At 40.8% G+C, this 17,846-nt stretch overlaps 1 long non-coding RNA gene across 1 annotated transcript in view; it reads left to right on the top strand.

Annotated features, from left to right (window-relative positions):
• LOC110324848 overlaps window positions 1–17,048 on the top strand; it is a 40,595-nt gene extending 23,547 nt beyond the window's left edge. The window contains exons 4-7 of the long non-coding RNA XR_002380702.1: window positions 2,046–2,297; window positions 2,767–2,947; window positions 14,106–14,301; window positions 16,423–17,048. This is a non-coding gene — a long non-coding RNA (uncharacterized LOC110324848). The remainder of the gene's footprint in view (window positions 1–2,045; window positions 2,298–2,766; window positions 2,948–14,105; window positions 14,302–16,422) is intronic.
• The last annotated feature ends 798 nt before the right edge of the window (window positions 17,049–17,846 follow it).

The following is a 17,846-nucleotide window of genomic DNA, read 5'->3' as shown; positions in this document are numbered from 1 at the left end:
GGGGATATAGGGAACTTTCAGGATAGCATTTGTAATGTAAATAAATTAAAAAAAAGAATAGGAAAAAAAATAGATGAAGGCAGGCTAATTCATCACAACCTACTGAGTCCATTTAGTGTTACTTGTAAGTACACTTGTTTAGGGCTAACCACTGGCACTAAATGACCTATCCAAGGTCTCCATTCTGAGGAAAGCTGATCCCTGCTCTGCATTCATTAAGTGTCTATAGCTTGCTACCTAAGGTTGGCGCCTTGTAAAGCTTGCCACATCTACATTGGATATCAACTGGTATGGTCATTATGTATGTTTTATTTAGATAAAGATAAATAATATTTTAACTTATATAATTAGGCTAATTTAATTTTGTGTTTTACATTTTTATTTATTTGCCATTTTACCTATTTTTATTATGTTGATTTAATATTTTAAAATAAAAAGTATATGGTATGAAATTGTATGGAAAAAAAAAAAAGAAATGGCCTCTCCTATTTTTAACAGACATTTAAAATTCCCATGTGAGTTTTTTTGTTTGTTTTGTTTTGTTTTTGTTTTTAGGTAAAATAACACTTTTATTAAAATGCTTAATTACAAGAAAAGCAACTTGGAAAACAAAACTGTCAGAGGCAAAACAACAACAACAAAACCCCAACCAAACCAACAACAAAAACTAACAATCCAGGTTGTTTTAAAGACCAAGGGGCCATTGAATGGAGTCAAAGGACTTAAAGGTGCTGTGTAGTTGGGGTAATGGGGGCGGGGAACTTCGAAACTTCTCAGAATCCTGGTGAATAGGCAGAAATCCTAGAAACCTCACAGATAATCATACAGCAAACAGTGGATCGGTTCTGGTTCCTTTTGTGAGTCTGGGAGACCACTCAGCCATAATGCAGGTGGAGTAGGGACTGAGGGGGGTCCCCTACACTTCTGTGTCTGTAGGGGGTTGAGGGGCTTACTCTCCCCCCTCCTCTGACTCTTGGAAGAGATAATCCCAGTTATCCCAGGCAGGTGTCAAGGCACTCCAAAGGCTATCAGACCTTGGAGCAGAGACAGAACTTAAGGTACCAAATGGAGGTGAGGAGCAGGAGCTCTGGTCAGGTGACCTGCTGGGGAAAGAATGGGGATTTGGGACACAGAACTTGCTGTGGATGCATGCTTTCTTTAAAAAAAAAAACAAAACAAAACTGAGCAGAACATATGCTGCTTTAAGTTGGACTTCTATTCACTTAGTAATGATGTTGGCCATTGTTCCACTTTCTACACAATGAGGTTTACCTCGTCCTACCAGCTGCAAAGGATGTTATAGAAGACAGCCTTTTATAAATAAAAAGTCATTTAACATACTGATAGAAAGTTATTTTACTTAATTTTTGCCTTCAAACATGATGCTTCAGTAAACATGCACGCTATGTGTGCTCTTATAAGTGAACCAGCAGAGTTAATTCCTTGAAGTGGGATCACTGGATAAAAACACATTTGCAGTTCTCGAATGTTATCACTTCCGTGCTGACGCAACCGAAGAAGTCGTACCAATTCGCCTTTCTCTGACAAGGTTTGAGGGATTTTTAGCAAGGGCTCAGATGAGAGCTGCGCACAGGATACCTCATCTGCCCTTCCATTTTTTGTTTTTTGTTTTTGTTTTTCAAACCTGGATAAACACAGTTGGCTTGCTTCTGTAATGGCTGATGAAGACCTTGTGGAATGGAAGGAGAACATTCACTATAGTCAACTTGTTGGTTTGAGCCTCTGGAGCTGTGGGGGCTGCGGCTCTGGAAAGGAGCGTGCGTCAAGCACGGTTTCTAGGTCCGTGTTTTTCCTAGCCTTTTGCTAGAAACTTCCCTAAGTATGAGAGCAGCAGAACAAAACTAGGAGCATCCACATCAACCTAGGTGAGAAGCTAAGCTCGAACCATGTTGCCTACCCCTCCCCTCTTCTTCCCCTGCCATCCATCCCTGAACAGGTTCTACTTTAAGGGTGCCCTCACCTTTCCCCCAGTCTTGGCTTGGATTCTAAATATGTGCTATTCTCTATCTCCCTGGCTTTCTAAGGCGAGAGCTCTCTAGGCTCCTCTGCCCCTCGGCATTCAGCCTCCTGTGTGATTAACCCAGAGGTTGGCCTGACATTGACCCAGTCTCCAGATGGAAGAGTCACCTTATCCTTGAAGCTGTCAATCTTTATTCAGTACTTTTATCTTTATCAGTACTGTTTTCATCTTGAAATATAAACACAGGAATGCCTCAATCTGCATCTGAACCTAAGCCCCAAGTTGAAGGGTTACGCCAGTGTTATCAAACACCAAGGTAGGACCTTTAGTTTGTATTCAGCATTAGCACACTAGGTATTCTCGTGAGAACTGTAGAGCAAAGAGAAGTGTCTGTGTCTTCTAGAAACATAAAATCCCGAGGAGGCAGACAGCAATAACCAAATAACTAAAGAAATGTAGGCCACTCTCTGATAAGTGTTAAAACATATCTCAATTAAAATCCTATGACATCTCAAGTCTGAAAACATTTCTACAGATATACCTGTGCATAAAAAATAAGGGGAATTGCTCAGTGCATCATTGCATGTTCTAGTAAGAGTCAAGGGGCCTTTTGATTATTAACAAGGACAATCTGACAATTAGGAAATGCTCTTCATGGGATAACATGGAGTGACCCAAGATAAATTTCACACAATAGAAGCAAACAATGGAACATGTAAATGTATGTTTTCCTCTGTAGAAAAACCTGTGAAATAATTTGTATTACTGCTTATTCATATATCCAGGCTTGTGCCGCGGACAATTCGGTCAATGGTGGCTCACAGATATGGCGGTAGTCCTACAGATTACCATGAGTTGAGAAGTCCGTACAACCCAGTGACATCTTAACCACCATGGCATAGTAACTCCCATGTTGTAGTTACATTGCTGCAGACAGACCTATTGCACACTGCCAGCTACGTAGAAGTAAGTATGCGTGTAATACTGGATATCAATGATAATAATCATGGACATGCTAGGCCAGACGTTTTATTCTGCAGTGTCCTCTTTAGTAGAAGAGAGTGCGTTAGATCTCATTTTACTCTAGAAGTGAGTTTCATGTTCATCTCATTTTTTGCCTGCATCAAGGGGTCTTGTCAAGTTAGTCTGAACAAGTTCACTTTATATGGTTCGCTTGGTGGCAAAATTGCTTAGTGATACATTTCTCAGAAATAATCCCTATCATTAAGTGACATGTGACTATATATAAAAATATTGGAAGACCCTCCTCCCCAAACAAAACTAGTATAATGCCTAGGCGGGTATTAGAGTCAGGTGTTAAATGAAACTTTTAATTTATATTTCTTGGTGTTATTTTAATTTTATTATTTCTCTTCTTACATGTATACATTTTATTGTCATATATTAGTTATACATAATAATGGGTTTCATTATGACATATTCACATATGTGTTTGCTATATTCATCCTTTTTTGCCACCTCTCCCATTTCCACTATGTCCCTTCCTCTGCTCCAACTAGTCTCTTTCTCTCTCTCTTTCCCTCCCCACCCCCATATGTTTCATTCTGCTGGTTTACAAAGGCATGGGTAACAGGAACATGAGCAACTTACTAGTGGCCACACCACCAAAGACAATGTCTCCCCCTTCCTCAGAAACTAGTAACTACTTAAGAACCCTCAGAGGGGGTGTGGTCCTGTGAGCCCCTACCTCCTAGAAACTGCTAGCTGCTTATAAATCCTAAGGGAAGGGTGGGCCTCTTTAGTTTTTCAACCCTTTGAATGTCATCTATACAAAAACATCATATTAAATACTTTTACATTTTAGAATAAAATCCATTTTTCACAGACTGTTTCCTTATATGTGCATGGCTACCTTAATGGGGGATAAAGAATTTTACTGGATGAAGAAAGTCTGATCAGAAGACAAAGGGAGCCCTGAGTCTTGTTACCTATCCATAAAACCCACTGTCTATTTTGAGCAGGTCTAGGGGAAAGCATGCTATACAACGTTCTCAAAGATGCAATTTCTCATGATCAGGGCACACCTTAAGACAGGTGTACAGTGTTAGGAGCAGCACTCAGCCTTCAGTCTGTTGGCAAGGCCATTCTGAGTGGCTGCCTCAGGTTTCTCACATGAACAAGGCATGGCTCACCCGAATTTTGCTTGGGCTAACCTGCTTAAGCTTCCAAGATGAAAAATGGGAGGATTCTCTTCTTCAAGCTAAAAAAAAAAAAAAAAAGCCTTACGCAGAATCGCAAAGAAGAGAAATTAGCTGCCTTACCACCAGGATGCTGCTGTCCTTTAATAAGAAAGTGCCCCACAAATTTCCCAGAACATCGCATTAAGGTGATTTGGAGAGAGGCATTGGGATGAAATTAGATCTGGAGAACTCTTCGGACTCTTCCATGAACGGAGATTAGGATGTTTCACAAGGCAGTGGTAGAGATTTTTTTTTTAAAATGAGAAAAATACTGGTGATTTATTTCATGATTGTAAATGACATTGTCAAAGGAATATGAAAATCTGAAATCACCACCAGGTAAGTCACACAAGGACATAAATGAAGATAACTTCAGATTCCTGCCTATCTCTGCGTCATGTCTCCTCACTACTACTGTTCTGTCCTCCTGGCTCCTTTTAGCCATCCCTCAGAAGACCTTATCTAACAGACCGCCTTGGTGTCCTCAGACACGAGTGTCAAATGGCTGGAGGTGTGGAGGCCAGTAACTCCTGACTCCTTGGCCCACCCCATTCCGCCATTACCTCTCAAAAACATTTGTGTCCCAGTGGAATGAAAGTTTCAGATGTGATTAAAATGTCCATGGTGTTTATCTGGCCCACATCTGGTGTCAGTTTCCTTTCAAGAAAACTAGTAGTTCATTATTTTATTTTTATGAGCTTATTGTGTAAATGCAAGCCTGTTAAGTGAGTTATTGCCAGCAATCAGGACCATTTGTTACATAACATCAGTAAGAGGGACTCAGGTGGAAACAACTCTGATTGTGGGTGTTTAGTCCCAATGTGCATCAGTTGTAACTCCTTAAATGTATTTCTTCTAGCAGCTAATTTGAAATACTTTATCAGTGAAAAATCTTGACACAACAGTTGTACAAACATACATAGGAAAACACGAGGAAATTAAATCAGACTTATAATGTAAACCTGAGAAGGATGGCTTAATTTGTACTCACTTTGTAATTTTAACTAAATATTGTGGTAAGTAGTTCTTACTTAAATCCTAAGTATATGGGCATTTATTACACACAATATGAAAATACTTCAAGAGGCTTGTGATTAACGCTGTGGTATTCAAGCATAGTTTACAGTGACTTTCAATCAAAGACAAAGGGCTCAAGCAGATGATGAAAAATGTTGAAAAGGTGTGTGTGTGTGTGTACACCCAAGGACTCAACTCAGACCTGCTCTTACTAGCTTGGTTCTAGTTTGTTCCCCTAACAAGCATGGCTGTAGCTTGACATAGGGCTGTGCTTCGAAAGGAGTGACCAGACTAAGCACAAGATGACCTAGTTAAGTTTAATTTCTGAACAACAATGAATAGTTTTCATACATAATTATGTTCCAGTCATTTAATGCAGCATGCTATACCAAAAAAAAAGTGCTTATTAGAAAACCCACTGAGAACCTTGCACTATTATTTTTTTCTAGACATGGCAACTCTATCACAGAGGTTCTACAGAGTCCCCACATCTCCTTCCCTGCCTTCTGTAGCTTAACTTGCACTTTCTCAGTCATGCACACATTCACTTGAGCATCACAGCTCCCTCTTTAAAGGATGATGGTTGGAACATTGGGAAACCCCCAATCCAAATGTCAGTCAAGCATGATGATGTGATTTGTATTAGTGACTGCTTGTTACGTTTCGTATTAGTGACTGCTTGTTACGTTTTGTATTAGTGACTGCTTGTTACGTTTTGGGTGTGCTTTGTTCTTGTGTTGGAAGCCTACCTATTCAGTGTGGCCAGGGAGAGGCGGTGGGATCTTTAGGAAATAGGATCTCAAAGGTGGCCAATGACACAAACCTTTAATCCCAGCACTTTGCAGAGGCGGGCAAATCTCTGCGTTCAAGGCCAGCCTGGTCTACAGAGTGAGTTCCAGGACAGCCAGGGCTACACAGAGACCCTGTCTCAAAAAAATAAAACCAAAACCAAACCAAAAACAAACAAACAAACAAACAAAAAACAAAAGAAGTGGGGTCTCATGAGTAGACCTCAGAGTAGCATGGAGCCTCATAAGCTCCTCCCTCATCCAGGATGAGATAGATGTTGACAGGCACAGTCTTGTTCAGGGCTTGTGTGCAGAACAACAGCTGCAGAACTTTATGAGTGTGTGAGGTGTCCAGCAGATGTCTGTATTGAAGGCACTGCCATTGGATGGGATATGACAATTCCTATGGACTCTGGGTTAGTTCTAGTGACAGTGAGTTATCATAAGAGCAAGGCAACCTCTGAGCTAAATTGCTTCCTGTCTTGGGGTGCCATCTTTTTTCTTCAGAAGTAGACTCATTGTTTTGGTGGTGACTTCCAAGGGAACTCACCAGAGCTGATCTGAAGCCAGGACCACGGTGTTGTGTGACATTGCTCCCAGGGACATGAAGAAACATCTACTGCCACTATATATGGAACCAACAAAAGCCAAAGTAAGGACATCACCAAAGTCCAACTGGTAAGTCCAATAGGGTTTTTTTGGGGGTGGGGTTCTTACAGGAATATGGGTGAGGGGTTACTACAGGAGCAGAAGCAACTCAAAGACAGCTGCACCACCAATCATACCCCAGTGACAGATCATGGTCATTGGAGTCCTGGAGGACACTGCACAACCTCAGACAGTCCTACATTTGTAGAGTATTCTTTCTAGGTGGTTCAGTTGGTCTGGGTCTCTTCCAGCCAGCTTGGCTGGACTTCGTTATTTCCAGAGAGCTCTGCTTCTCTGATTCTCTCATAGTCCTTACTGACAGAGGGAGAAACCTAGTGAATCTGGTGAATTTTAGGGATTTCCTGAAGACTTTGAGTTGTTTGTTTCCTGAGCTTAATGAGCTTTCCTGGAAGATGGCATGTTTCATCTTCCCTAAAAACATCCTATGCCTTCAAGAGCTTCCTTCCAAGATAAAAGCTGACTACAGAGGAACTCGTTATGCTCTGGAGTCTCCCTCTCCTCTCCTCTCCTCTCCTCTCCTCTCCTCTCCTCTTCTTGAATTTGAATGCTAATATTAATCATTTAACAGCACATTCTTAATGTTTGGTGCCACTTGTCAAAGAGCACACAGATGTGAGATGAGGTTCCTCTCAGATTAAGTCTACACTCATGGATGGTTTTCTTGGAGCTTTGGTGAAGGTGGCTACTCAAAAATTTGTCTTAATATTTTCTAAACCAGGCCAACTGATAGCACTACAAGTGTCCAACCACCAAAGAAATAGGACGTCAACTTGGTAGAATAGAAACTGAAACATGTAGAACTGGCAGATTTTAGATTGAGTCTTGGCTATTCATCTCAGCTCTCTGTGAGAGTCCATGCAGTTCATTTAGCCTTCCTGACTCCTGCTTTTATTTTCAGTAAAATGGGGATATTAAGTTAACTGTAGGACAAGAAAGTAGGTGTAGAAATAATATGTAAACTTCAACAACTATCCAGATGTTAGTAGTGGTTGTTGATGAGGATAATGTGGGAGATGATGGTCCAGAAAAAATTATAGAGTCATTAATATATATATATATATATATATATACATGTATATATACATATATATGTATATATACATATATATGTATGTATATATGATACAATATACTCATATACATTATGCTAATATTATATTCTGCAGTGCTAGAAGTTTAATTTCTAGCCTCATGCATGTAGGAAAATCTCAAGCCCACGAGAGACAGCGTAGAGTTTTGACTTTTTATTATATTTATTTAATGTGTATGTGTGAATATGTGTGTGGGAACACATTTACCATGACACATGAGTAGAGGTCAGAAGACGACTTACAGGAATTGGTCCTCTCCTTCCACCACATAGAACGAGAGCCCTCCTTCTATCATGTAGAACTAGGGCACCAATCTTAGGCCATCAGGTTTGATGGCAAACACTCTTATTTACTGAGATATTTTGCTGGTCCCTATATTCGAGTTTTAAATATTTACTACTTATCCAATTCATAAGAACTAGACATGTAAGATTATTATTATTATATAGTATATTATTATTATATATTACTGGGGGAATAAAAGCATTGAAAACAAACTCAGTTGCATATGTTTTATTCATCCATTCACTCACTCACTCACTCACTCACTCATTCAAGACAGGTTCTCTTGTAGTGCAGGAAACCTCAAAGTCTCTATGCAGGTGATGATAACCTTGAGTTCCCGATCCTCCTGCTCTCATCTTTCAAGTGAGATTACAGGTGTATTCCATTGTAGCTAGCCAACTGCATGTATTTTAGAGATTTTTCTTTTTTTTTTATAGAAAAGACTCACTTTTATTTATTTTCTAAATACGACAAAATAAAACATAATGAAATAAACCAAACATTATGGCATCAAAGTTGAAGATAAACCAACAGAAGGAAAAGAGCCCAAGAGAGGGCATGAGAATCAGAGATCCACGTATTCTCACACTCAGGAATTCCTTAAAAACTAAACTGGAAGCCATAATAGATGCACTGAGGGCCTTGTGCGAACCACTGCAGGCCCTGTGCGTGCTGCATCGGTCTCTGTGGGTTCATGTGAGGTTTGATCATGTGGATCCAGAGAGCCTTGTTCTCCTGGTGTCCTCCATCCCCTCTGGCTCTGACACTCTTCCCACCTCCTCGTCCTAAAAGGTGTAACTTCATGTGACACAAGGATGGTATTTGCCAATAACTTGACTAAACGCCTACTAGATGCCTGCCCCTCACCTCGTTTCCCTGTTAGCTTGGATTGGATTTACATATGCCTGCCCCCCATCCCGACTTTCTGATACAATGATCGCATTTATCTTGTAGGGTTCTTAGCCGGATTAAACAATGACATCCCTCCCAAGCAAGCTTTCATAGTTTGCTCAGAATGCTAAGAGAGAAACTGAAGCTTGACTTGTGACTCACCATTTATCAGTTGTACGCTCTCACCTGGATTCCTCAACTCTCTTGGTTGAATTAATTCTGAATGAATCTCATGAATACGAAGCACACGATGGGTCATCCATTGAAACACCCTCGGCAGATCCAGTGAAGAACAGCTCAAATGTGAGTCCTGCCTGCCGTCTGAACTGGGAGGTCACGGAGAGGAAAATAAAGAAGTGACTGAAGCTCAGAGCTCCAAGGATATTAAACATTCACTCATCCAACTGGAGCTGAACCAGTAGTTTACCCTAAGGAATACAGACACAATAACACCATTTGCATGTTTCCGTTCCATTTGAGCTTAAAGCAGTTTTGGGGGTTCCAGGAGACAGGGAGAAAGGATAGGAAGTTATTGCTTAGAGACCACAGGGCATTCTTCTGGGGTAATGAAATAGTTTGGGAGCTAGAGAAAGGTGGTAGCTACACAATATTATGGGTGTACTAAATACCACTGGGGAAAAATGACTTTCTATGGCTAATTGAATGTTCTGTGACTTTTTATTCCAATAAAAAATAAGTATAAATGGTACAGGGCTAAGAAGTTTTTCCTAGGTTTATGTCCAAAAATTGAAGCCTGGGGTTGTTTTTCTGATATGAACTCCACCCACAATTTACATTCTCAGAATAATTCATATTCTTTAAATTGCAACAAAAAGGAGCTGTGGAGTTGCTCAGTAGTTAAGATCACTTTTTATTCTTGCAGAGAACCTGGGTTCAGTTCCCAGCACCTACCAGGTGGCTCATAACCATCTTATAGCTCCAGTCCAAGAGCAACTGATAGCCTCTTCTGGATGCATGTAGTGCACATACATACGCAGGACAGCACACACACACACACACACACACACACACACATACACACACGAGCAAAAATAAAATTAATTGAAACAAAAGATTATGACCTACATGTCTACTCAGAATAGAATCTTCCTAGACTTTTAAAAATTACTCATTTGTATTTAATGTGCATTGGTGTTTGCCTGCATGTGTGTCTGTGAGAGGGCACCAGATCCCCCTAGAACTGGAGTCTAACAGTTGTGAGCTGCTATGTGAGTTCTGGGAACTGAATCTGGGTCCTCTGGAAGAGAAGCTCTTAACCCCAAGCTACCTCTCCAGCTCCCTCTTCTCAGATTTTTAATGTATGTTTTTTATTTTGTTTCTCATCTTTGGAGTAGTTTTCTTTTTCCCTTTCCTTTCCTTTCCTTTCCTTTCCTTCCCTTTCCGTTCCTTTCCTTTCCTTTTCATTTTTGTTTTGTTTTGTTTTCAAGATAAGTTCTCACTTTGTAGCTCTGGATGTTCTGGACTCACTAGGTAGACTAGGCTGGCCTCGAACTCACGGCGATCCACTTTTCTTTACCTCCTGGGTGCTGGGATTAAAGGTATTTATCACTATGCCCGGCTCAGAGCAGTGCATATTTATGTATCTGAACATTATTGAAAGAGAGAATGTGTAGGAGTGGTTCTTTAAAGATATCATGGGATGTATGCTAGACGTGGAACTATAAAACTGAATCTCACAAGTTGAAGTGTCCCAATGTCATTCATGTGAGGTCAAAAAATGCAAAGCGTGCAACCAGTGTTGCTCTTGGGGACACCTCGCTGTTTAAGAGAGATGTCAACACACGAGCCAGATGGAAAGGGCTGAGGACAGGACAGGAATGCCGTAGGTAATCAGAGTTTGGGCTTTGAAGAGGTTAATCGAGCAGAGGATGCATAGCTGGAAGGAGTAAGACATGAAGAATGTCTAATATCCCTAGGATGTATGGGTAGAAAGAGAAGGAATAGGGCAGGTGCTAGATGGAGAACCCTGAGAATGGCCGCGGGGGCAGTGCGGGTGAGGGCTTCATGAAGCACTTAACAGGAGGCTGCAGGATAACTGCGGTTCCTTCCATTCTCTATGCACCGCCTGCCCTGTTTTGTCTCGTTTTATGTGTATCTGCCATTGGTGTGCTTGTGTTGGTTTGTGCTTCTCTGGTTTCATCTCTGTAGTTTGTAGTTACCTATGAAAGTCCGGGTGGATCCCTGGGATTAAAAACTTGTAGAGCTGGGCCTCATGTCTTCTTCCTCTCTTAACTGCATCCACAAGTGTGTCAAACAAGGTGTCTCATGTCACACACACACATGCATGCACACAGACATACATACACACAGACACACACACAGATATGTACACACACACACACACACACACATTTAATTTGGGGGTCAGGATTGTGCTACATAGCCCAGGTTGTCCTCTGAGAAGCCACCATTTTGCTTTCTCCATCTCCAAAGCACTGGTTACATGTATGCGCTGCTACATCTGAATCCATGTCACCAATTTTCTACTCGCCAGCCACATTTTGCAGTGACAGGTTCCTAGTTAGAGTCAAGTCATTTTATGTGCTCACTTAGATCATACTCAAAACATTCTTTTTTTTTTTTTTTTAACTAAGCTGAGATGGGGTGTTTCTGTCCACCCCAGAAGGAGGATCTCCTCCTTTCCAGACAGCCTTGTTACCGCTGCTATCTTTGATGAGTAGAAACAGTTACTAATGAGGTTCAAAGCTTTCTCTTTCCCTTGACTTAGTTGTATATGATGTGCCCTAGTTCCTCATTGCTTACCTTTAAGCCATTCTACGCCATAAGTTAGGACTGCCCTCACTTCTCTCTGCTCTTTTTTTTTTCTTTTAAATTTTTTCTGCACTTCAGGAAAATATTCTTGAAAATACTGCGTGCTCTTTTGATGCTGCTGTGTCAATGTAAGATAAGCAGTGGTTTTATGTTAAAGCTTTAAACCACTTTTTAAAGATTTGCTTATTTTATGTGCACTATGCACATTCAGATGCCTTTGGAGGCCAGAAGAGTGTTGAGTCCCCTGGACCTGGAGTTACAGAGAGTTGTGAACCATCTGATGCTGGTGCTAGGAACTGAACCTGGGTCCTCTGCAAGAACTGCAAGTGCTCTTAACTACTGTACCACCCTCCTGGCTCTCATGAACTCTTTGTTGTTTGAGACAGGGCATCTATATGTGGTCCTGCCTGTCCTGGAACTTGTTATGTAAACTTGCTATATCTTAGAACTTGTATGCTATGTAGAACTCAGAAATCCTCTGCCCCTGCCTCCCAAGTGCTAGGATTAAAGGTGTGTGCCACTATACCAGTGCCATAACTATTATTATTATTATTATTATTATTACATCTAGATCAGTGATTCTCAACTTTCCAATGCTGTTCCTCATGTTGTGGTGACCCTGAACCATAACATTTTTTTTGTTGCTATTTCAAAACTGTAATTTTGCTACTGTTACGAATCATGAAATAAATATCTGATATGCAGGATATCTGATAGGTGACCCCCCACCCCCACGAACGCAAAGGGTTTGCAACCCACAGGTTGAGAACTGCTGGTCTAGATACTCCACATTATCATGACTCTAAGTTTTACCTGACTATCTTTCCCGTATTCAGGCACACAGGCACCTGTATGTTTTCACATCTTTGCCACATTGGTGATTGCTTGCTGTATTCAGTTTGTAATAGTAGAGCCATTGTAAACATTTTTAAAAGAGGAACGAGGAACTACTTTCACATCAAGAATTAGAAGTAATATTTGTTTTTTTTTCCACCAATAGATTAACTTTTCAAGTACCATTGATGTAGCAAAAAGAATGGGTTAATGAATTGCACTTACTTTTTATACTTTATTAGTACTATTGTCTCCTTCATCTTAAAAATATTAACTTGCTGATTGTTTATTGTATTTCTATGCTAATTGATCCAAGTCAATCAAATTCCTGTGTTTTGAAGGTTTAGTCCAAAGAAGGCCTACTGATAGACGCATAACAAGGTGAGGATTCAGGAAATGCAGATAAGGGTTATTAATTCTACTCAGTGGACAAGCCACCAAAGAGCCTAGAGTAACCATACTGAAAGGATAAAGACTGAAGCCTATTTTTATAGAGGCTTAGAAGGGAGACCAGACCAGTGAGGACCAAGTAAGACACACAGTCTTCAGTGAGGCCAAGTGTAATGAACCAGTGTGTCTGCTCACAGTCAGGGATGCCTGTGTTGTAATGTACTTCTCTCGCCCAGAGGGAGCATTGTAACGGGCAGCAGCTCTCAGAGAGGTGCAGCAGCCTCTGCTCCGAACTTGTGTCTCCATGTTTGCTTGACTTGTCTTCGCTATGTCACCTTCCTGTCCCCTAGCCGTGCCTCAGGTCCCAGACTAGTCCTCCCTTTAATCATAGACGATGATGGCTCACAATGGCTTCTTGAAGAGCTTACTGAATCTCTCATAGCCTGTCAGCCTGGGTTTTGTGCTGTGAGACCACAGGCTCGGAGCATGACCGGCAGATCTCTTAGGAACCCGCCCTCCACTGTGGGCACAATTCATTCACAGGGTCTCAACTCTTGCTACTACTCCGTGCTGCAGCTGTCTCAAGTGTCCACTCTCTTTGACCCTACAAGAAAGCCTATCTAGACTCCAACAAGAATTCCATCTCTGTCTGGTTTATTCCCACTGAAGAGAAAAATAACTTTAACGGCAACAACAAATGCTTCTTCGCTTGTTAGTCTTTTCATTCCTGACCCTGACACAAAGAAACTAGTATTCTGTCTTCCTGGCACAGGCTTGAGGTAGGGGAAAGAACAGAACCCGTGTCATCGTCCCTTTGTGGGGTGAGGTTGAAGGGGAGCCGGGGCAGTCCTCACCCCTGCAAAGAAGCAGATGCTTCTAGACCCTTTAATAAATAGAGATGCGGCTGGGCATGGTGGCCCACGCCTTTAATCCCAGCACTCTGGAGGCAGAGACAGGCAGATTTCTGAGTTTGAGGCCAGCCTGGTCTACAAAGTGAGTTCCAGGACAGCCAGGGCTATACAGAGAAACCCTGTCACAAAAAAACGAAAAAAAAAAAAAAATAGAGAGATTCGGACTTCGGTCTTGGGCAGAACGTCCACCATACTGCCTAGTTTCCTGTTCTTCATGAATCTAACCAGTCTATCTCTGTTTTATTATTTTCTAGTCACTGGATCAGTCCACATCAACCTGAACCTGAAAGAATTCCAAATATCTTTCCCTCCTTTGTTAGGTTCATGTTACCCTGAACCTGTGAGCTCAGAAGAAATTTTCTGGTTATCTGGAGCCGGCAGTTATTCATTATAGCTCCCCACCACTGACTGACTGAGGGTTAATTATCATCAAACATCTATCTGCCCACAGTGAGCTACAAGCTATGCCAGGTGTTTGGTGAATAACACTAATGTAATTTATTTTACTGTCTGATTTCTCACAGTAATCAGGTAGGAAAAATTATGGATTGGTACTTAATTTTTTTATAAGGCCTATGACCTGCTTCATTGATATTAGATTTTATTTAGTCTTTAAATATTTTGTGTGTGTATGTGTGTGTGTGTGTGTGCATGTACATATGTGTACATGATGTGTGAATGGAGAACAACATGCATGACATACATGTGGAGGTCAGAGGACAATTTTGTCGGGTTTGTTCTCTTTTTCCATCTATGTGTGGGTTCCAGAGACCAAACTTGAAGCTTGGTTGTCTGGTTTGTAAAGAGTTGCTTTGACTTCAGTGCCACCTCCTTGTACCATATATTAGATGTAACCTATTTTCAGTTTTTTTCAGTTCCTGAGCATGAGTCACATACCCATACCCTTTGCCCTTACTCACTGGGGTTCCCATATATGCTCCAATACATTTTCACAGAGGTGACTCTATTTCTGATCTGTGTTTCATTTTTATTCTTAGTTAGCTCTACTGTTTTGATGGTTAAAGTGTATGTAATATATTTGATCATTTTACTTCGCTTCTAATTTCTCCTTCTGGCTCAGTTTTAAGAAACTAAAGGTCTATTTTTCCTTTAGGATTCTGTTCCTTACTCCCTTCGAGAAGGACTCTGACATCTCCTGGATTCCGAAGCCCAAGTCTCTCAAGTTTTTAACACAGTGTATTCATGAGGGTGAAATGCTTTTAAGAGGTCACCGTGGCATTTTATTGCCCCCCTCAGCCCCATTAATTCTGCCCTTAACTGTATTTTTGCTGTTCAAAGGGTTTGTGGCTTGAATATCATTCATACCCAGCTTCACTCAATTTACTTATTTTCGCCCACATTGACTCATTCATAACTCACTATATATGGCATGCAGAATCTAGGTTAGCCCCCAGTGATCCCTGCTCCCTGATGCTTATCCTTGAGTGTGAACAGGTTCTATGGTTTGCTTATAGCTGTAGCCCATGATGAAGGTGGTAAGGTGTCCTTCCTGTGATTATGTTACATAGCATAAGGATGCCTTTCTAGGAGACTCACTGCTGCTGTCTCAATGAATAGCAATGCTGTGGAAGCGCACACAGTGTGGCAGCTCAGCAGACTCTGCCATTAGTTGGTAAGAAGCCTGGATCTCTGCTCTTGAAACCATAGAAAATGAGTTCTGCCAAGAGCTTGAGTGAGTTTGGAAGATATTCCTTTCCCAGTCAAGCCTACAGTCTGGAACAGTTGGAGAGACACTTTGTCTGTGACTTTATGATGCCTGAAACAGAAGGCTTGTCTGAGATGTAGTCTGACCTTATGTTAATTGTGAGATAATACTGGTTGTTTTAAACCACTAGGCTGTGGTCATTTGCTTTTCAGAACTAGAAGATAGACATTTGATGGTATCTACATGATCCATGCTGTATACACACTGTGGGAGTTTAGAGTGTCACAATACCCTAAGACTAATGTTGCCTGCACTTTACAGATAGAGAAATCAATTTGCTTCAATGCAATTCATGCCTCAACTTAAGCAAGGTTTAAGATACATCTTCTGAGATACAAATAGATTTAAGAAACATTCTCCTTGGTATACACTGACCATAAGATGAGTGATTTTCAAAAGTCTGCATCATTTGTAAAGAAACTTTCTCTGGTTTTTACTATTTTTAATAGATATATGACATATACCTATGTTTATCTCACAGAAATAATATTGGATACATAATAGGAAATGTTCTCTTCTTTGCTCAAAGCAATAGCAATAAGCTGTCTAGAGGGAGGACATTCATGCCAACCCACTCCATACTGGCCTGGTGCCTTTCCTGGAATCAGAGCCTCCAGGTAAGATTTAGGACGGACAAGAGTTTGGATTCAGCATTCAGTATTTGATCCATGGCCTAATTTTTCCACTAGAATCAAGTGTAGGAAAAAAAATTCAGAGTTGAAGAGATTTAGGAAAAACCAAATTTTTGGAGTCCTATTTGGTTTACTGTTTGAGGAGCTGCTGAGGAATTGTGTCCCCAGTGCTGTGTCTTCTAATGAGAGCCCTTTCAATTCTGCATTTATCAGATGCTAATTATTCATACTTCATGATTGAGGATTTGGAGTCGGGAGACTCACCTGCAATATTTGGAATACCAGTGGAGATCCGTATCAACATGGAATTTATACAGCAGCTGGTGCCAGTCACAGCTAATGATGGAACTTCAGTTTAATAAAAAGACCCCCAACTGAGTATAACCATCTCGAAGAAAGTATACTTATCAAACAGCTTTCAATCAGTTCAAGAGAGATACCTTAATTGTGAAGAGGAAGAACTGCACAGCGGTTGTCACCATGCCAACTTCAGATCGATGGCATTACCACTGCTCTTGGTACATATAGCCTTGCCTATGTCCTTAACTGCATCAGTATTCTTCCTGTTGGGATGAGATCTTTGTTTCAGCTGCTAGCGCGCGATGAGACTTTTAATTCGTTACACTATAATACCCCTTCATAAAATTTAAATGTCTAATTATAAATATCTTTTCCTTTAATTAAAACTTCTATTTCTTGTTACTGGAAATCAGTGCTTATGACATTTTGTATTTTCAAAAAATTATTGTGTTGAAATAAAGTTACACAAACAAAATAAAATTATGGCGATTCTACCCTAAGAGGAGAGGGCTGGATAAATGATAATCTGACTTCTGTGCGATTATGTGCAAGAAGAATGCACACAATAATCTATTAAAGGTAAATGAAGAGAAGGAGGGTTTACTCCGGCAGGAAGAAGTTACAATGCTAAAGGAGAACATGGTAGAAAATCCTTTTCTTTTAGAAGGAGGGAGTCATCTAGCTTATTTAAAGACCTCTGGTTTCAGTGATACAGTAAGGAGCACCAGGGGCAGCTACACAGGTGAGAAAGGAAGGGGAATGGCAAAGAAACAGGCCAAGAGGCTAAGGCTCCAGAGGGTGCCCGCTGTGGTGTTCTTTGCTCCTTTCCAGTCTGCCTCCTCTTTCTCGCTCTCTTCTCTTGCTGTCTGTATTTGTTTTTATAGACAGAAACTTAGGAACAGAAATTCTGTGCAGAAAAGATGTACTTATTTCTTATGTTATGAATATGGGTGTCTTGCCTGCCTGGGTACCACATGTGTGCAGTATCCTTGGAGGTCAGAAAAAGGTTTTGAATTCTCTGGAGGTGGAGTTACAGATGGTTGTTAGCCACCATGTGGGCACTGGGAAGTGAGCCCTGGTCCTCTGGAAGAGTAGCCAGTGCTCTTAATCTCTGAGCCGTTTCTTCCAGCATACACAAACTCACTTTTCGGTACAGAATCTCATACTGTGAAGCATTCGGGATGTTTGATCTTGTTTCCCTCATTTTATATATTCATTCATTAAAGTTATGCATTTTTGTTAGATTTAGGTGTGTCTGATGCTATGTGTTAGGTTTACAGTGTGTTATTTCTAGCCATCTATCAATTATACTTTAGTGTGAGAGACAGAAACTAGTT

The sequence above is a fragment of the Mus pahari genome, chromosome 7 (genome assembly GCF_900095145.1).
Source record: "Mus pahari chromosome 7, PAHARI_EIJ_v1.1, whole genome shotgun sequence".
In the NCBI taxonomy this organism is placed as follows: Eukaryota; Metazoa; Chordata; class Mammalia; order Rodentia; family Muridae; genus Mus; species Mus pahari.
Note: the sequence above shows the minus strand (reverse complement) of the source record. Positions and strands in the feature narration are given on the sequence as shown.